The 17,480-nt window shown below is 41.7% G+C and overlaps 1 protein-coding gene across 6 annotated transcripts in view; it reads left to right on the top strand.

Moving 5' to 3' along the window:
• Lclat1 (lysocardiolipin acyltransferase 1) overlaps positions 1-17,480 on the top strand; it is a 122,951-nt gene that overhangs the window by 89,340 nt on the left and 16,131 nt on the right. The window lies entirely within an intron of this gene.

Here is a 17,480-nt window from a genome sequence, read left to right on the forward strand (position 1 = left end):
TGCCAAGCACTAAACTTGAGTCTTATTTCCATTCTGCTCAGCTTGGGTTCTCAGTGCCTTCTGGATGGGTTATGCCTCTTCCTAGCTAGAACCCTTCCTCCTGGTTTCTTACCAGTATCCTTCAGTACCCAGCTGCTTTACTGAACTTGATAGATACAGTAATACACACACACACACACACACACACACACACACACACACACACACACACACCAGGTTTATTTATGTTAAGGTGATATTCATACCAAGGGTTTCAAATAATGGGTGTGTATTCTTTCCCAACAGAGAGCCCAAAGTTTTGGATGCTAAGTCTGAATGTTGCATGCCATCACTTTCCAACTATTTTGTTACATGCTGAGAGCTGTTATAGTATTTCTGGGCTGCTTTTCAACACCAAGTTGCTCTGAGTGCTCATAATTATTGAGGTGGTGAGAAACCAAAGCAAAGCACTGACTTTTCTTCAGTTTAGTGTTTCCTTTGGTCAATAAATATTAAGATCAAGGTCTAGTTGGGAGAGGTAACTGCACCAGCAGAAATTGTGTTTTTATAGAACATGACTAGTTCAGCACAGATTCTTTATCCAGTTGAACAGTATGAGCGGCACACTTTAAGGTTAACAGATGCAGGGAATAATGCATATTAAAAAAAAGCATTCAAGTTATTTGGCAAAGTTTCGTTGTTTTTAAAACCCTGCCAGAGACATACCAACAAAGTGATATAAATGCCGGACTCAAGGATTTTATAGTCATGTAGTTGGCATATAGTATAAAATGATTGTTGAACTATATATGCTTAAAAACACAGTTGAGACGAGGTCAGATTGGGAGATAACTCCAAAAATGGTCTCTTAAAATTAATGTTGATAATAAGAATGGATTGGGTCATTTAAGGAACTTGCTGGGTGCTGGAGGGATGGCTAACCAGCTAAAAAGTACTTCTTCCTCTTACAGAGGACCTAGTCACTTCTGAGCACTGATGACTCACAAAAGCCTGGAAGCCTAGCAGCAGTAGATTCAGTGCCCTCTTCTGGCCTTCAAGGTCACCCCCACACTGGTATAGCTCTACACAAACACATACACACAAGTAAAATTCAAAAAATAATCACTTAACAAATGAAAGCGCCTTGGTTTCAAAACAAAGAAACATGTTACCTGGCCTCTATCTGCCCCGCCCTGTATAGCTTTTGCTTTAAAAGAATTTAGGTGGTCTGTATTAGCAGGTAGATCTCATCAGGTGAACCAGGGGAACCTGGAAGAGCTTTTCATTGCCAAGCAACAAGCAAGGAAACGGCTTTAAGAAAGCTCATGTTGGTAGCTGAGCTGTTAAACCATTTTGCTGTTTGTTACTAGACCTCGCCAGTAACTGAGAGTTGCAGACTCCTCAGAAGAGTTAGCGTTTGTGCATTCTGTGTCAGGTGCTGGGTGCAAAGAATTGCAACTTAAAAGATAGGGTCACAGTAGAGTCTCGAAGCTCTATCTTTGAGTAAAGCACCTTGGAGCTGAGGCGTTGGTCACCTTACACTTCCCCCAGGACACATGTTGAACTGTTGAATGCTGACGTTTTCCACAGTCATTGCCTGTGTGTCTCCTTTCCTTAAGAGTGTTCCACAACGTGATTAATTCTCCTCAGTGCCCGTTTCCACACACATATGGTGTCATCTCTGCCTGTGATGCTAGAACGGAAAGTGTAAACATCATGGCTCTCTCCCCAGGCCATTCTTCTGAAGCAGCACTCTGGTCCCTAAGTGCTCTTTCCTAATCACAGGATCAATACTGCTTTCCCAATCTTTGTTTTCTTTTTTTTTTTCATTTATGCATTTAAAACAATTTATTATAATATATCATAAATATTAAAATTTTAAGCTTTTCAGTGTTTTATATAGCCATCTTTATCTGTCATTTTCACCTTATCCACTTTCAGATACACTTCGTTCAAAGTACAAAATGCTTTGTTTTCAAATGGACTAAATAAAAATTTAGAGATTGTAGAGCTGTGGCTCAGGGCCAAGGAAACAGAATCACATCATGGGCTTTGCAGTTAGACAATTGCACTAGCTCTATGTTTCCTCCTCATCTGGGGAGCAGATTGTTACCATTTCATCTGTTAAAGGAGAATCAGACCTACCATTCCATGAAACAAATAATGCATAAAAAAGTTAGCATTAATTTACAGCCCAAATATTGAGGAAATTTCTATCAGAAACGGTCCTGGTCCAGAGTAAATACAACAGGCTCTGAGTGCTGCAGTCTTTGCCCTTTGGCACAGGTAAGAAAGTATCACAGACTGTTCAAGAATGGAGGATAGCATTCTAGGCAGAGGCACCATACAGTGAGGGAACACCGTGAGAATGTACAGTGGCCACCAGTTCTAGAGGCCAATGGCAGAGCTCAAAGCTTCTGGACAGCCAGAACATTGGGGTTGGGGTGGCGTTACATTGTTCAAGGTAATACTGGCGCAAAAAAAAAAGGTGAAAATTCTTCCATTTCTAAGAAAAATGGACCCAGCTAAGAATCCTGAACATAGTGAACAGAGAGAATTCTCGAGCAAGTTGAGAGAAGCAGCCTTGCAGCCTTTGGAATCCCTAGGTTTACGTCCCTCATACCTGTCTTGATGGTGTTATGTCATCTAACAGGGAAGAAAACAACTGGTTAGAGAGCAAAGACACTTCCAGGAGGAGACTTCAGGGCGGGAACAGGAGCCCCGTAACAGGTGCAGATCTGGCCCTGATCCGGTAGAGCAGGGAAGGCTCCAAGGAGAATGTCCCGGCAAAGATGAGACTTGATAAGCTTGCTAATGTTTGAATAAATGCAATTGCCATTCACTTTCCATCTAACTATATATATGTGAATACTAAATAGTGACCTTACAAAGAGTTGGTATGTAGTTCTATATTCTATTCCATGAAGGAAATGAAGGAATTTTCTCCTCCCTGGGGAAGCAGAAGCATGAGGTGGGGGGCAGGGGAGGGAAGTGTGAATGGGGAGGGTTGTGGGGGGTGACAGGGTCAGACTAGAATCCATTAAGTAATCTGTAAATGTTTTCTCCGTTCTGTAGAGCTGTGACTTTCTGGAGAAAAGGCCAGGAGAAATAGACAGCTGTGTTCAAATCATGTTGGCAAGCCTTTCGTGTAAAGGCCAGTTAGTAGATATTTCCGGCTGTGCAGGCATGTGCTTAGTTCCCCAGCCATGTTAACTGTGCTAATGGGACACATGAGTGGGGCTTTATGGAACTCTGTTTGTTGAAGTTAAAGCTTGAACTTCACTTTTCATAATATTCGGAGAATTTGTTTTAATCATTTAAAAGGAAAATAACAAATTATTCTTCATTCACAAGCTCCTCAGACACAGGTAGAAGTGACCCATGGGTTTCATCTTACTGATTTCTGCCTCAAACCACTTGAAATTTCTAGGACAAACTAAAGAGTAAGAGCCTGGGCGTATGAACAGATTGCAGCCTGCAGTCCCCAGGTACTGAGGACAATGAAGAAGCTGCTCCCTGTGACCTTGCAGTGTCCACGCAGGTGGAAGGTTGCCCAGGCAACTTCCAACTGCCCCCTTTTTAGTTCTTACCTGATTATGCAGGCCAAGCCTAAAATGTTTTCAAAGTGTACTGACTTCCCCGTGGATTTGAAGAGACAGTGCCTTAAAAAAAAAAAATTCAGTATTCATTCGTGTGTGTGTGTGTGTGTGTGTATGTGTGTGTGTGAAGTTTTTTAAATTAAGCAGCTATAGTGCCAAGGTTTGCAGAGACTACTTACTAGCCTAGCCATGTGTGCACACAGCAGTATCTTCTAATTTAAATTCAGTAGTAATCTCTAAATTGCTCTAGCTTAGACTAGTTGAAGGTATAAACTCCATTTTCATCTTATTAGGCCACCTGGAGGCAGCAGTCAGTGAGTAGTCCTGACGTCAATAGACTGTCTGCTTCATTAAAATGTTAATTTCATGGCTTTAATTCCCTTTGTAAAATATACCACTGCAGGACAGTAGATGCAGATGTATTCTGAGGCGGCTAATTTGCATGTTGTGTTTTGGTTCATTTCTCCAGAATTTTTTCCTCTTACTACTATTTTTAGAAATTATTTTAGTGCTTAAAATGCGTTCAAATATATAAAGTAAATATGTAACTCAATTTCAGACTTGCAGAATTAATTTAAAAGAATCCCAAAAGCTATTTTCCTCATCAGCAACACAATTACCAGTTCTGAGAGTGAAGTATGTCTCCTTTCCCCCTGCAGCCCTAAAGCTGCTTTTGGAAAGAAAGATTCAGAAGCAGTGTCAGTGAACTGAAGGCCAGAGGGATTCCAGAGCCTGGTAAAGAAATGAAGGAGCTCAGTCCCTGTGGTCCGGTGACAGCCCCAACTGACCTTCCTGTGCTTTTGAAAAGTAAACAGTAGCAACTTTTCATTTTTACTCTCCCCAAATCTTGAGTTCTGATCCTGACTGATTGCCCACAGAGCTCATTGAAAACACTGCTCTGGTAGACACTAGTCTATCCCCAAAGTCATTAAAATAGTTAAACCCTGGAAAATACAGATAGAAGCCTCTGAACAAGGCTTTGGCCTAGGGGACTTGCACTTTCACATGCTTGCCAGTGTCTTCCATCACTGATGTTCCTCCAGACTGTACCCCCCTTACAGCCTTCTGGCTGCATGGCTTCTTTTCCTCTTCTGACTTTCTGTGTGACAACAGTTCCTGGTCTCCTTCCTGGCTCCTTGAGAGTAACCTCCAGCCATGACTCACTGTCTTCTTGCTAATGCTTTTCAGATGCATGCTTCTGGCCAGCCAGTCTCCTCACATCTGACACTTCTGTGTTTGCAGTAAGTCTGTTAATTTAGACACCGCTTCGCCACCACAGATCAGTGTGTCTATATGAACTTCCTTTCTTCCTGCCTTCTCTGATTCACTTAAGCAGTAGCACCATTTCACATATTGTCCCAGGAAACGTTCCAGGAAGTGGTATACAGAAGTTCAACGCAGAGCATCAAATAGTTCATCTCAGTTTGATGAGTGCCAAAAATGTGTCTTCTTCCAGGCCAAATCCGTAGATTTTAGTCACTCTTATACTCAGGAGATCCACAGGTGTCTGTTCCCATGACCCAGTGAGATTAGAATTATCCCTCAGTTGGGTGGACTTCAGCCACCACAGCAACCATACAAACTGGTGTCTGTTTTTTGATTAAGGGATTAATTTGATAAAGAATCCCTTAAAATCTCCTGAAATTACCAAATTCCAGAGGGCCCCAAAATTATTCTTTTCCTAAAGATGACAGGTATCCAAGTTACAACCTCTGGAGGATTGCTACTTATTGGCTGTAAGTAGATCTATTTGTAAAATATGACTTTAGCCAGCCGGCGGTGGTGGCGTATGCCTTTAATCCTAGCACTCAGGAGGCAGAGGCAGGCGGATCTCTGAGTTTGAGGCCAGCCTGGTCTACAAGAGCTAGTTCCAAGACAGGCTCCAAAGCTACAGAGAAACCCTGTCTTTAAAAACCAAAAACAAAACCAATTTTTAAAAAATGACTTTAGCCAATAACATCTCACTCAGAATTCCTGTTAAATGATCTTGTAACTCTTAGTTAAGTTTCCAAGTGTTACAGTATAAAAAATGACATGGGGGGAGGGGCAGAGAGAGGCAGTGAGACAGAGATATAGAGAGAGTATGTGAGTATGGCTGTAACAATGTAGCAGATAATATTGTCAGGACCCTGAGCAGGTCAGAGGACTGCCTGAGTACTGGCAAGTGCATCCTGCCAGGTGACTGCCTGAATGCTAACACTCCTCCCTTTTTGTTATAAAAAGGTGAGGAGTTAGAAGGTGGGACAGAAATGACGGCAGTGGAATCCTTGAGACTGCTTCCTGCTGATCTGGGGGCATCACATTTTGGGGGACCTAAGAAAGCTAGGGTGCTGGTCAACTCTAGGAATAGCTGACTGTTTGACTTTGCTGTCCAGCTCTGTGAGGCCACCCGTTGCCTCTTGGACCTGGCAAGATGTTAGCAGAACAGAGGATGAAATTAAGTTTAGGGAATAAAATTTTTATTAGGTTCTGGTAATTGAGGGAGGGGAGTCCCGAGACCAGGGAAAGGTGGGGGAGGCTTAGGCTATTGATTAACAATATTTAATTGTGCGGTGTGTCTGACCTGTTTGAGGTGAATCCAAGTCAAATCCCTGGAGCTTACAAGAATTCTTTGAGTTTGTAAAAAGATAGGTTTTAGACTCATTAGCCTTCCCACTGTTTATTACCTATAATGAAATTTATACTTTAGAAAGGGCACTATACTCACACTGGAAATGATTCGGTTGAAAGCAATAACACTCTTTCTTCTGTCCAAACAACTGTGACAGATGTTTTTAGTACAATGAAAAGCACCTTTTAAGTCTATAGTTAGAGACCAACCAAAGAGAATTTAAAATCTTGGTCTTGTGACTATGATAATATTGTGGTCGTGTGGTGTTTAGTATTCTGCCAGAGCTAGATTAATAGCTTGTCAGAATTCCATTGATTACTGTTAAGACTCTGAACTTTTGGAGTTTTAACATAACAGTAGCATCGTGAAGGAAAGAAATCCGAAGCACTTTATTCTTTTAGACATCTCAGATCACTTCCTCCTTGTCACCACTTAGCTTTCCGGTCTTCAGACCTTTAGAACTTGCATTTACACACCTTAATAGCTTGCATTTGCATACCTTATGCCACTTTTTTACATACTAGAACCTCCTTAGATCCTCACGTCTTAAGCTTTCATATCCTCACATAAACCTCACACCTTAAAACACCTTTTCTCTAGCTAATTCACCAGGAGGTGCAGGCGGCTGATTACTGAGGGGAGTCACTGCAAAGTAAGTTCCTTTAAACAAAGGAATGGTAAGAAGTTGCACTGAAATCTGTTTTGTGCGTTTATCTCTTTTCTGAATATGGTAATGAGGTAAATTGTGTCTAGACTTAGTATTAGCGAGCGAGGCCTGTGACCTGAATTTTACACAGAGAACTGAGAAGGCAGCTGAATCCTTGGTAGTTGCTGTTAAGTTGACAAAACTACCTCTAGTCTAGTTGTCAAACAGCATCTGAGTTCTGAGGATAAATTTTACCTGAGTTAGTGATTAAAATGACAGAGACTTTCTTGCTGCCTAGGTAGACAGCCACCCCATGGTCCTCCATGGCCATTGAGGGCAGAGGCAGAGGTTAGGGAGCAGTCAGCTGTCAGGCCCAGAAGATCCAACAGACTTTCCTTGTCTAGGCAAAGGGAGGCAGCCATCCCCAGTGTCCTGTTGCCCATGGTCTGAAGAGGGGCTTTGCAGCAGTTGAGCAGAAAGGCAGTGTTTGCACAGTGACCGGTGCTGCCACATGCGACGCAAGCTTTGGGCGAAGGTTCCTCTGTACCCGCCCATCTTTGGAGGGAATAGGGGTTGCTGCCAGGAGCTGGCATGTCTCTCTATTATGAGAAGCTTTTAAATTAAGCATTTTAAATGCCATATTCTGCAGATCCCTGAGCATTCGAGGACTGTCGATTAGGCATATCTGAGTAGACAAGTTTTGTTTCTAGTTACTTGTTTTAAACTTAACTTTGAAAATATACAGGTGAGTAGGTAAGGCTTATCCCTATAATTAATTATATCAGTACTTAGCGTGAATACAATTAAAGAACTTGATTATTTGTAAGAATGACTGTTTACTTGTATCTTAGCAGTCTACAATATGTTAGCTTTCATAAGACGAGAAGCTTGCTGTTGAACACTTGGCAAAGGCATAAGTATTTAGGTGTAAATCTCTAAGTTAGCTTTTGTTAATCTGAATAGATATTCATAACCTTAAATTTTTATCACCATATAGAATATATTTTAAAGCAGAGTTGAATCACATATATAGTATGTTGTAACAGATCCAACCATATGTTTTTATTATTGTCCAAAAGTTCATACCAATCTAAAGTATTTGAGACTTGTTGCTTCTTAGTCTAGAAGGAGATACAATGAACAGAACTCATTAGGACTAAGAAGTTTTCTCTTTAACCTCAGTAAATGAGGTATGGCTGCCTATATCATGATGAGGTCACCACTTAAGGTGGAGGAGAGCCACGAGGTAGCTGTTTAAACATGTCTTTCTAAACAATAGTTACATGCACACATATGCACAGTTGAATCCAGGTTGCATACACACACACAGAATTAAAGCTGGTTTACATTCACACATAGAGTTAATTAAATCCAAGTCACATACATGTTTACACACACACACAAACATCTTAAACCAGAGTTGAATAAATTAAAAGAAAGGGAAAACCGGTGGGTGTGTGAGCAAGATGATGCTGGGCTTCTCCATCTCTGACTCCCACATTGAAGTAGACCTAGACAGGATATTTAGAGAGGGAGTGTGGACAGACACAAGCAGGTTTTGGAGCGAAGAAGTGAAGGCCTAAGTCACAACAATCCCACACCAGTTTGGAATTATGATTAATAGAATGGTTATTTATTTAATGGGGAAAAACTTACAGATCACCGTCCCAGACAACAGCCCTCTGCTCAATCAGGAAGGGAACGTAGTCGCTGGAAGCCTAGCCGGAAGCCAGAGAGCAAGCGGAGGCAAGTGGCCACTTTTTTAAAGGGAGAGAGACCATGCCCCAATGGGCTGGTGTCTCAGCAGCTACTGACTGAAGGAGCTTCCGCAACAAAGAAGAAAGTGGAGAATTTTTTAATGAAAGAAGCATAGCTAGAAAGAACAGAGAGAGGGCATGGAGCAAAGGTAATAGGATACCTCTTTCAACTATTGGATCATTGGCAGAATGTTGCTAAGGTACTATAAAATACCGGGATATAGAGTACCAGGATGTGGCCTTTTGGATTGACATTTAATGGGTTTGGGGCCAGATCTGACCCAAAGGCAGGGTTTGCAATTTCTAGTGTCCCCGGAATTCAGAGAGGATCAGATTTGAGAAGGCACAAGCTACTCAGTGATTCATCAAACACAGAGCAGGGACCAGGGCCCTGAGCCTGAGGGATATGTGGGCCCGAGAGACACATGAGTTGTCCAGTACTTTTGAGAAGTCATAAGCTGTTCAGTGATTTGTCAGACACAGAATAGGGGCCAGGGCTCTGAGCCCAAGGAACACATGGGTCCAAGAGACATTTGGGTTGTCCAGTACCGGACAGAGAAGACCGAGAGGCAAGAAACCATGGCCAAGAAACGAGGCCTTACTCATGGGAAGTGGCAGGGGATGGGGACTCACCAGTCGTGCCGGTATTGGATGGAGGGGCCCAGAGATCCATTAGTTGGAAAGGCAAGGTTGTCATATGTGGACTGGATTCCAGGGTTCTGGTGTGCCACAGACTGATGGCAGGCAGGAGGGAAGTGCCAGGAGAGCCTGCTGAGGTCACGGCATCAATGTTATAATTTAAAAAATGGCGTGTGTGTGTGTGTGTGTGTGTGTGTGTGTGTGTGTGTGTGTGAGAGAGAGAGAGAGAGAGAGAGAGGGAGGGAGGGAGGGAGGGAGGGAGGGAGGGAGGGAGGGAGGGAGGGTAGGAGGGTGGGTCGGGCCATGTAACAGCTCACATGGAGATGTTATTGGGGAAGGGAATGGGAAAGGGGGAGGGGACAGAGAGAGACCAAGAGAAAGAGATAGAAATAAGCAGAGAAACAGAGAGGAAGGGGCTGTAGCTGTAGCAATGTAGCTGATGGTGTTGTCCGGATCTTGAGCAGGTCAGAGTACTGCCTGAGTACTGGCAAGCACATGCTTCCAGGTGTTGGGGCATGCCAGCATAATGTCTTTCTTTATCCTGACGTCAAGGACTAGAGACTAGATACAACAAGAAAAGAACTATCTTAGCTCTCCGGGTGATCTTGACAGAGGGGAGTTGGGGTCCTCCCTTCTTGGGATTCTTGGTTTCATTAATAAAAGGTTTTAAGAATGGACTCAAGGACAGTGTTTTATTAGTGTTTGTTTTGTCTTTTCAGAAAGCTGTAATCTCAACAGCTGCTGAGAGAATGGAAGAAGGGAAGAAATAGCTTGCAGTTAGGCTGGCATGGAGGCCATACACATGGCCAGACACATGGCCAGCAAAGGCTGTCTGGCGGGAGAGAGACTTTAAGGAAAGAGTAAGCAAGCCTGAAATGTTGGGGCAATGCAAAATTTTAAGAAAGTATGGTTAGAAAAGAAAATGAAAAAAGTCACATTTTTTAAACAGTTCAGAACAGTGGACAGATTTAGAAAGATACATGGCTGTAGTCCAGCCAGCTACCGCCCTGGGTAGGGATTCTGGGAAGGAAAGCAAACTCACATGAAATGACTGGTTATTCCTGTCTCTCCAGCTTGTCTAGAGGCAAGTCCATTTTAAAGACAGGATTTTTCTGTGTATATTTCCAAATCTAGTTTATTTCAGTGGAAATGATTGTCACCAAGGTTAAGAGATCTTCGTTAGGTCAAGCAGGCAGGTAATATTGAGTCATTCCAAGTCAGCATTGGAAGCAGTGATATAGAAACACAAAGCTAAAATACTCAGACATTGCCCTTGAAGGACCAAAGTAATCTGGTAAAATTTCTGAATGAATTGTGAATTTTAAAAAGCAACTGAAATTATGTTACTTCCTCGTGATACAAAAATGGATCCCATAAGATCTGTGGCATTTGGGGCAGTTTCAGGTATTCATTGCCATTTAACTGTGTTCTTGCTTGTCAGGAGCAGGTTCTGTGCCTTTTTCGGAACCATTCTAAACACTGATCAGGTCAGGAATGACGTCTTCTCAGGGACTCCCTTACAGCACCATTTTTCATTCTGTGGGTTACAACCCTTTTGGGGTTGGCACATCAGATATCTTGCAGATATTTACATTATGATTCATAACAGTAACAAAATTACAGAAGTAGCAATGAAATAATTTTATGGTTGGGGGTCAACACAGCATGAGGAACTGCATGAAAGGGTCTCGCAGCATCAGGAAGGGTGAGAACCACTGCTCTAGAGTAAAGATAGATTAGTGTGAAAGTGATTGAGGCCCTGGACTTCAGGTGAGGATCTCCAGTTCCCCAGTCCTCCCACAAAGAGAGCCTCCATCTATGTGTGCTCACCACAGCATGTTGAAACAGGTAGTCCTAGATGACTAAAGTACACCACAAATAGAAGTTTAGCTTTCACTGTAAATGTGCAATCCAAGTGAGTCTTAGTAAAGGTCCTCTTGTTATCAAGCTGTCTTTTCTAACTTTGCCAGTGAGCAACACAACTCTCTCTCTCTCTCTCTCTCTCTCTCTCTCTCTCTCTCTCTCTCTCTCTCTCTCTCTCTCTCTCTCTCTCTCTCTCTCTCTCTCTCTCTCTCTCTCTCTCCCTCCCTCTCTCTCCCTCTCTCCCCCCCCCCCCTCTCTCTCTCTCTCTCACACACACACACACACACACACACACACACACACACACACACACATCGCTCTAAGCAAGAAAATTGTAAGCTATAACTAAAAGGTGATGTGAAAAGTGTCAGGTCAAAGAGACTTGAGTTCATCCTGGGGCCTGGAGCAGTACTGTCTCTGAGGTGAGAAAGGACACTGTCCAAGATAACTGATGGGTTTTCATGGCGTAATAAGTAGAGCACTATAAAGACCCCAGTAGGGAGAGAGACAGCAGACCTCAAGTTTATGTAGCTGTTCTACTCCTTGTTTAGCCTTTAGTTTCTTTCTGTGGGGCTGTATATATACATATATGTGTGTATATATATATAATAAAATTAGAAAGTGGGTTTATTCATTTAAATAGAAAAACATGAGGGGGTGTCGGAGAATGGCTCAGGGAATGGTAAGTGCTTGCTGTACAAGCACAAGAATCCAAGTCAGATCTGCAGCAACCATGGAAAAAAGGCCTTTGGCCTTTGCCTATAACCCCAGTGCTTGTGGATAAGGGACATAGGCTGAATGGTGAGCTCCAGAGATCTTGTCTCAAAATATGACCTTTGCTCTTCAAACTTTGATCAGCTGAAGCTTGGATTTCAGAAATGGAAAGAATTTCAGTTATATTATTCACGTAATAAAATGTAGATACTTTAGTGTGCATAAAGGCTTTCCCTATCAAACTTAATAAAGAATATAAAGACCAATTGTATCCTTACGATTTTAACATTCAGAAATTGTGTTTATCAGGAATATCAAAGTACAATCCAGGAGACTTTATTCAGTCCTTTTGTAACATAAAAAAAGCCAACAAAACTGGGAGGCGGGACTGGTTTCATAATTTAGTCCTTCCATTTATTTAGCCAACTCCAGAGCTGCTTGAAAATCACTTGATCCCCCTCTCTTGGAGTTCAAGTTGAAAATGAAAAATTCTGAACTGTCTCCCTGTTAAATTCTTGGCCTTCTCCCAGGGTCTTTACAGTCACAGGGGTTGGAATTTGCACCTCGCTGGTATTGGCCAAGCTAAGTGTCAGGTCTCAAGCTCACTCATCGGGATCCTGCGGATGTTATAAAACAGTGGGGAAACAGCAGGTGTGTGGCTTTCACTCTGTTATATTCTTTGCTCTTTGTCCACAATATACAGAAAGATCCTTCCTCTACAGGCATTTGTACGAAGACTGTGTTCCAGGATGTCATGGGTAAGAAGGCCAGGCAGCCTGCCCTGGGGTTCATAATCCAGTCTGAAATACCATTTAGAGTAACACTATTTCCACCAGAAAAAATGGTGAGTTCTGTTCAGAGAGGCATGAAAGAAGGGAGACAGTGTTATTTTCCTTGTTACCAAACCCCAGAGTCTCGGTGACACCAGCATAAAATATTCTTATGTTAGGATTAACGGGAGAGGAGTCGTTGCACTGTGGGCATTCCTATATCTTAAAGTATTTGTCAGGTATCATTTGACCAAAAACCCAAAGTGAAGTGCTTCACATAGAACCAAAGAATTCTAATTTATCTTCTGTTTGCAATTTGTAGTATTCCAGCTTAAAATAGGTTTTAAGGTGGAATACTACAAAGTCATTTGCCTCTTTCCCCTCATTCCATGGTATGATTTAAAAATGTAGTCTTCAGCCAGGGAATTGCTTAGCCCAGGTGTTAGAGGCCAGCTTGGGCAGCATGGCAAAACCCTGTCTCAAAAGCAGAAACAAAACAAAAATAAAACGTCAAAGGTCCCTGACTGAGATACGGAAAGTGACATTTAAATGCTGCCTCTGATTGAAGATGCTAAAGATTGGAGGAGTACAGCAAAGGACCTGGTTTTGTTCCAAGTTGTCTGTCATTTAAGAATACTTGTAATAAGTTAGTAACCCTGTTTCAGGGAACAAAGTTCACCATAGTCCTGGGTTTCTGGGTCTTCCGCATTACTAGTTATGGGTGTGGTCACTTCTCTTCTATGGTTTTTCCTGATGTACCTTTCCCCTGTACTGTTTCTTTCATTTTCCATAAGCAAATCTTTCTATCACATACATGAGTACTTTTCTAGCTTGCGGTCCTATAAACTTCATGTTTGGCTATGTGTTCTTGTATTTTTTTTTCACTTACATAAATAGGACCGTTATCCCATTCTTGATCTTGCTTTTGATAGGGCATTTTGTTTTGAACATGCATATGTTCATGTCCTTGGCTTCTGGCGTGTCCCTTCCATATGTCCCATTTACTGAAGCTGCTGAAGACAGATATTCAGGAAGCCTCTATCCCTACCCCATCATCACGTGAACACCCTTGTCAGTTCCTTGTATAGTCCTGAGATTCCTTGTGGATGCAGCCCAAGAGGAGAGCTGTTGGGGGAACTAGCTGGCCTTGTGTTACTTGCTCAGTACTTCTCCAACTCTGCTCTGTTCTCTTGCAACTTCTGTTATGTCTGAGATGCCTCTGCACAATTCTGCCAACCTTATATTATCTTGCTTTATCTTCTTTGCCACTTGAACAGATTTAAAATGGTAACTGTGACTTCAATTTCTTGTCTGATAAGGTTTTTTGTGTGTCTGTTCTTTTCCGAGTTTCTTCTTGTTGAACTTCCTGTTTGTATCTTTGGAGGTGACTATGTGGCCTGTTCATTTGTACTAACCAGTTCTTTCTATGTGTTTTTAAAATCAGTTTTAGATATTACAAACATGGTTTTATTATACAGTTACTGACAGTTTGTGTGTAAAGTCAGGGTGCCTTGAATTCCTTCTCTTTCTCCAGTCCCTGCCTGGTGCTGAGGTTCTAGGACTGTGCAGCATGACTGCCTGGACAGAAATTCTTAACATAAACATAGTGATAATTTTGCCTCATGGTTTATGTTCTTAAAATTTTGTTTCAAAAGAAAGTTTTCCTTTTCCAAGTGCTGCTTGGTCTTCATTTTCTTCTGTTAATGGTGATTATATTAAATTTTATTCATCTTGAATCCTTTAAATGTCTTGTTTGGTATGCATCTTATTTTATTTTGGCCCATTACTACACACGAAACAATTTTATTCCACCTTGCTTTGTGATACTGTCTTTATTGTAAATTAAGTTCCCATATACCCATGGCTTTGAATTTTATTCTCTTGCATTGTTGATTCTTCTTCTTTTTCCCCTTATATCCTGAAGCTTGTTTTTCTGCAGCCATTGAAGACCTAGTGTCCTCTCAATCACAGGGACTTCTCCTTGAATGTTGTATCTGGAACAGTTCAGACATTTCCACCCAAGTCCGCCTCCTCTGGACTCACAGCGCTTCTTACCCATCACATTCACTACTCTTAAAATTTTTTATTTTTATGCATTTTCTGTGTTATTACATAGCTCTTCCCATGTTTATATCTTGTATTTCAACTGGATTATAAACTCTGAACAGGCACAGGATTACTTGCATGTCTTTGACTCTGTCTTGGTAAGTTCAGCTAACAGGGCACCTAAGGTTATCATCATAACCATGATGTAGTGAGCATTTACTAGGCTCTTCATTGCACCTTCAATCTGATGAGCACATGCCTTTTTAACATAATTGATTGTAGGCATATGAGGACAGATGCTGTTTAGGAAGGAGACACAAACAGCTTCCATATGTAATGTTTGAACATTCTTTCTCCAGTACGATTTTTCCCTCTAATTTTTAAACTTCCTGTTACACTTGACTTTCTCCATATTTTAAAGAAGAAAGCTTAAGTTTACCAATTCTCTTTATCTTTCTTCCTTTAGTTTTAGTAATTGCATTTTATTTAAGGTTCCTTAATGAACTGTGTGAAAAGCTATGTGCTCAATCAGTCATGTGCAGGAAAAAGCAATACATTATAATTAGGATCCATTATCATTTAATTAGGCATTCCATTATTGAATTAGTGCCTGTAGCTTTTCCTGGTCTCTGACTAATCCTGAAACAAATTCCTTTTCTGTGGACAAATATTAGCTTGTAATAATTAGAGTATTTACCAAAGTAAGCCTTTTCATTAAATCTCTTTTTGATTAAGATAGTTCCTCAAGTGCAGACTGATCTAATTTAATATGATCTATCCACTTATGTATCAAAGTGTGGGGAAAATTGTTAACACCAGAGGACTGGGCATATTGAGATTATCTTTATATTCACGGGTCTCTGGGATATTTAAGATTTTGTTGTAGTGGTTATGCAAGTCTAGGTATAATGTCACACTGCTAATTCGAGAGTACCATAATTGGTAGAACAGGCTACCATTGAATATAACATGCTGATCCTGTTCTATAATGTGTTGGAGCGTAAAGTCATTACATACCTGTGTTACCTGGGTTTGAGAGATGATTTTCATTCCAACTAGGTGGTTCTATACATTTAACGTGCATCTTTTGTACCCCAAGTTCAGTGTTACTATAGCTATATACCCTGAATTAAGGGTCTCTGTGGATATGAATATATCTTGGTGTGGGGGTTTGGTTAAACACTCTACCACTAAGCAGTGTCCCAGCCTTTTCTTTAAAGCTGCTTAACTCAATCATCATTGCTCCCTTGCCCCCTGTACACTGCCTTTCTTCTCTCTGTACTGACTGTTAAGTAGATGTTAAATTTAATTGGTGGGATCCTTTAATTGCTGTCTTCATCATCTTCCCCAGTTTGTTTAATCTTGGTCACATCACCTGTTCTTAAGCTTTAAGCCTTTTCTTCTGACCTCTGGCCCAGCCTTTGTTTTGTTCTTGGTTCTTTTAGTTCTAACTCTTTTCCCTTATATGTAAATGAGAGTTTGCATTGCTGCCTGTGTGTGAATTAGGGATAAACTTAAGTAAACTAATAATATGAGGCCAAAACATATGTACTGATTTACTGCAGGGGGAAAGTCCAGCTTCAGGAAGTCTCAGGGCTAGAATGAGAGTGGGTAGTTGTTATGAGGGAGAGGAGCACACGTACCTGTGCTTGTCCCTTCAACAGAGGGAGCAAGGGAATGCAGGAGCGGGGAAGGAGAGGTACCCTGGCATCCTTGTACCTTCTCAGACCCCATTTCTAGCTGCACCCCTTAGTTAAGAGGTTCCTGGGAACCCCAAGAGATTCTGACTCTTCCTCTCTCCCATGTTCTCCGCCCTGTAAGAGCTGTTCTCTGAAAGCTGCCATGTTAGGAACTCCAGTCAAAAGGCCAAAGAATCTACCAAGAAAGAAGGGGCTTCCATGATTCCAGGAAGCTGAGGGAGCACAAGCCAGATTAGGATTCTTCATAGGCCTGGTGAAGTTTTAGGAGTTGGATGCTACCAAACAGCCAGGAGCCTACCTTGGCTGGGTTGGCAGAGGAGGCTGTTGACAAGCCACATAGTAGGGAACTGATAGGAGAGTCTCTAACTCAGGAGAAAGATCAGAGTCAGAATAAGAATGCCATGTGTGCCGGGCGGTGGTGGCGCACGCCTTTAATCCCAGCACTCGGGAGGCAGAGGCAGGCGGATCTCTGTGAGTTCGAGACCAGCCTGGTCTACAGAGCTAGTTCCAGGACAGGCTCCAAAACCACAGAGAAACCCTGTCTCGAAAAACCCAAAAACAAAACAAACAAACAAAAGAAGAATGTCATGTGTAAGACAGCAATTACAGCACTCAGAAGTGTTTGCCCTGATTAAAATGCTCTGTGAGAATATTTTTCTACCTAGTGTGTGTGTGGAGGAGGGCGGGTCCCATGTGTATTATAGATAGAAAGGGAAAAAATAGCACAGTAGAGAATGAAAAATGCTGTAAGGAGGTTAATGATTCTATTTAAAGACATTTTGGGGAATTAATTAGGAAACAAATGCTCCTATGATAATATCTGAATAGAGAGGCTGCTTTCCAGAATATTTAATAAGCTTCTTTTGTTAGCAGAGAGAACTGATACACAAAACACAGGGGATTGTATTCTAGAATTTCAGAAAGTAATTCCATCTTAAAAATAGCATTATATGCTTAGCATTGTCAAACACCATGGCTAAGAAAGTCCTCATTCAGGGGATAGAGAAGACAGCGACCTATCAAACTCAATTGGCTCTTTAAACTTGCAGGGCTTCTGGGACCCTGTGGACACCGTGATACTTTCAGTTAGCTCCCGTGACTGACTGCTAATATGACACTCGTGACCTTGACTATCCACTATATTATGTGAAATCTT

This window comes from Microtus pennsylvanicus, chromosome 21 (assembly GCF_037038515.1).
Source record: "Microtus pennsylvanicus isolate mMicPen1 chromosome 21, mMicPen1.hap1, whole genome shotgun sequence".
In the NCBI taxonomy this organism is placed as follows: domain Eukaryota; kingdom Metazoa; phylum Chordata; class Mammalia; order Rodentia; family Cricetidae; genus Microtus; species Microtus pennsylvanicus.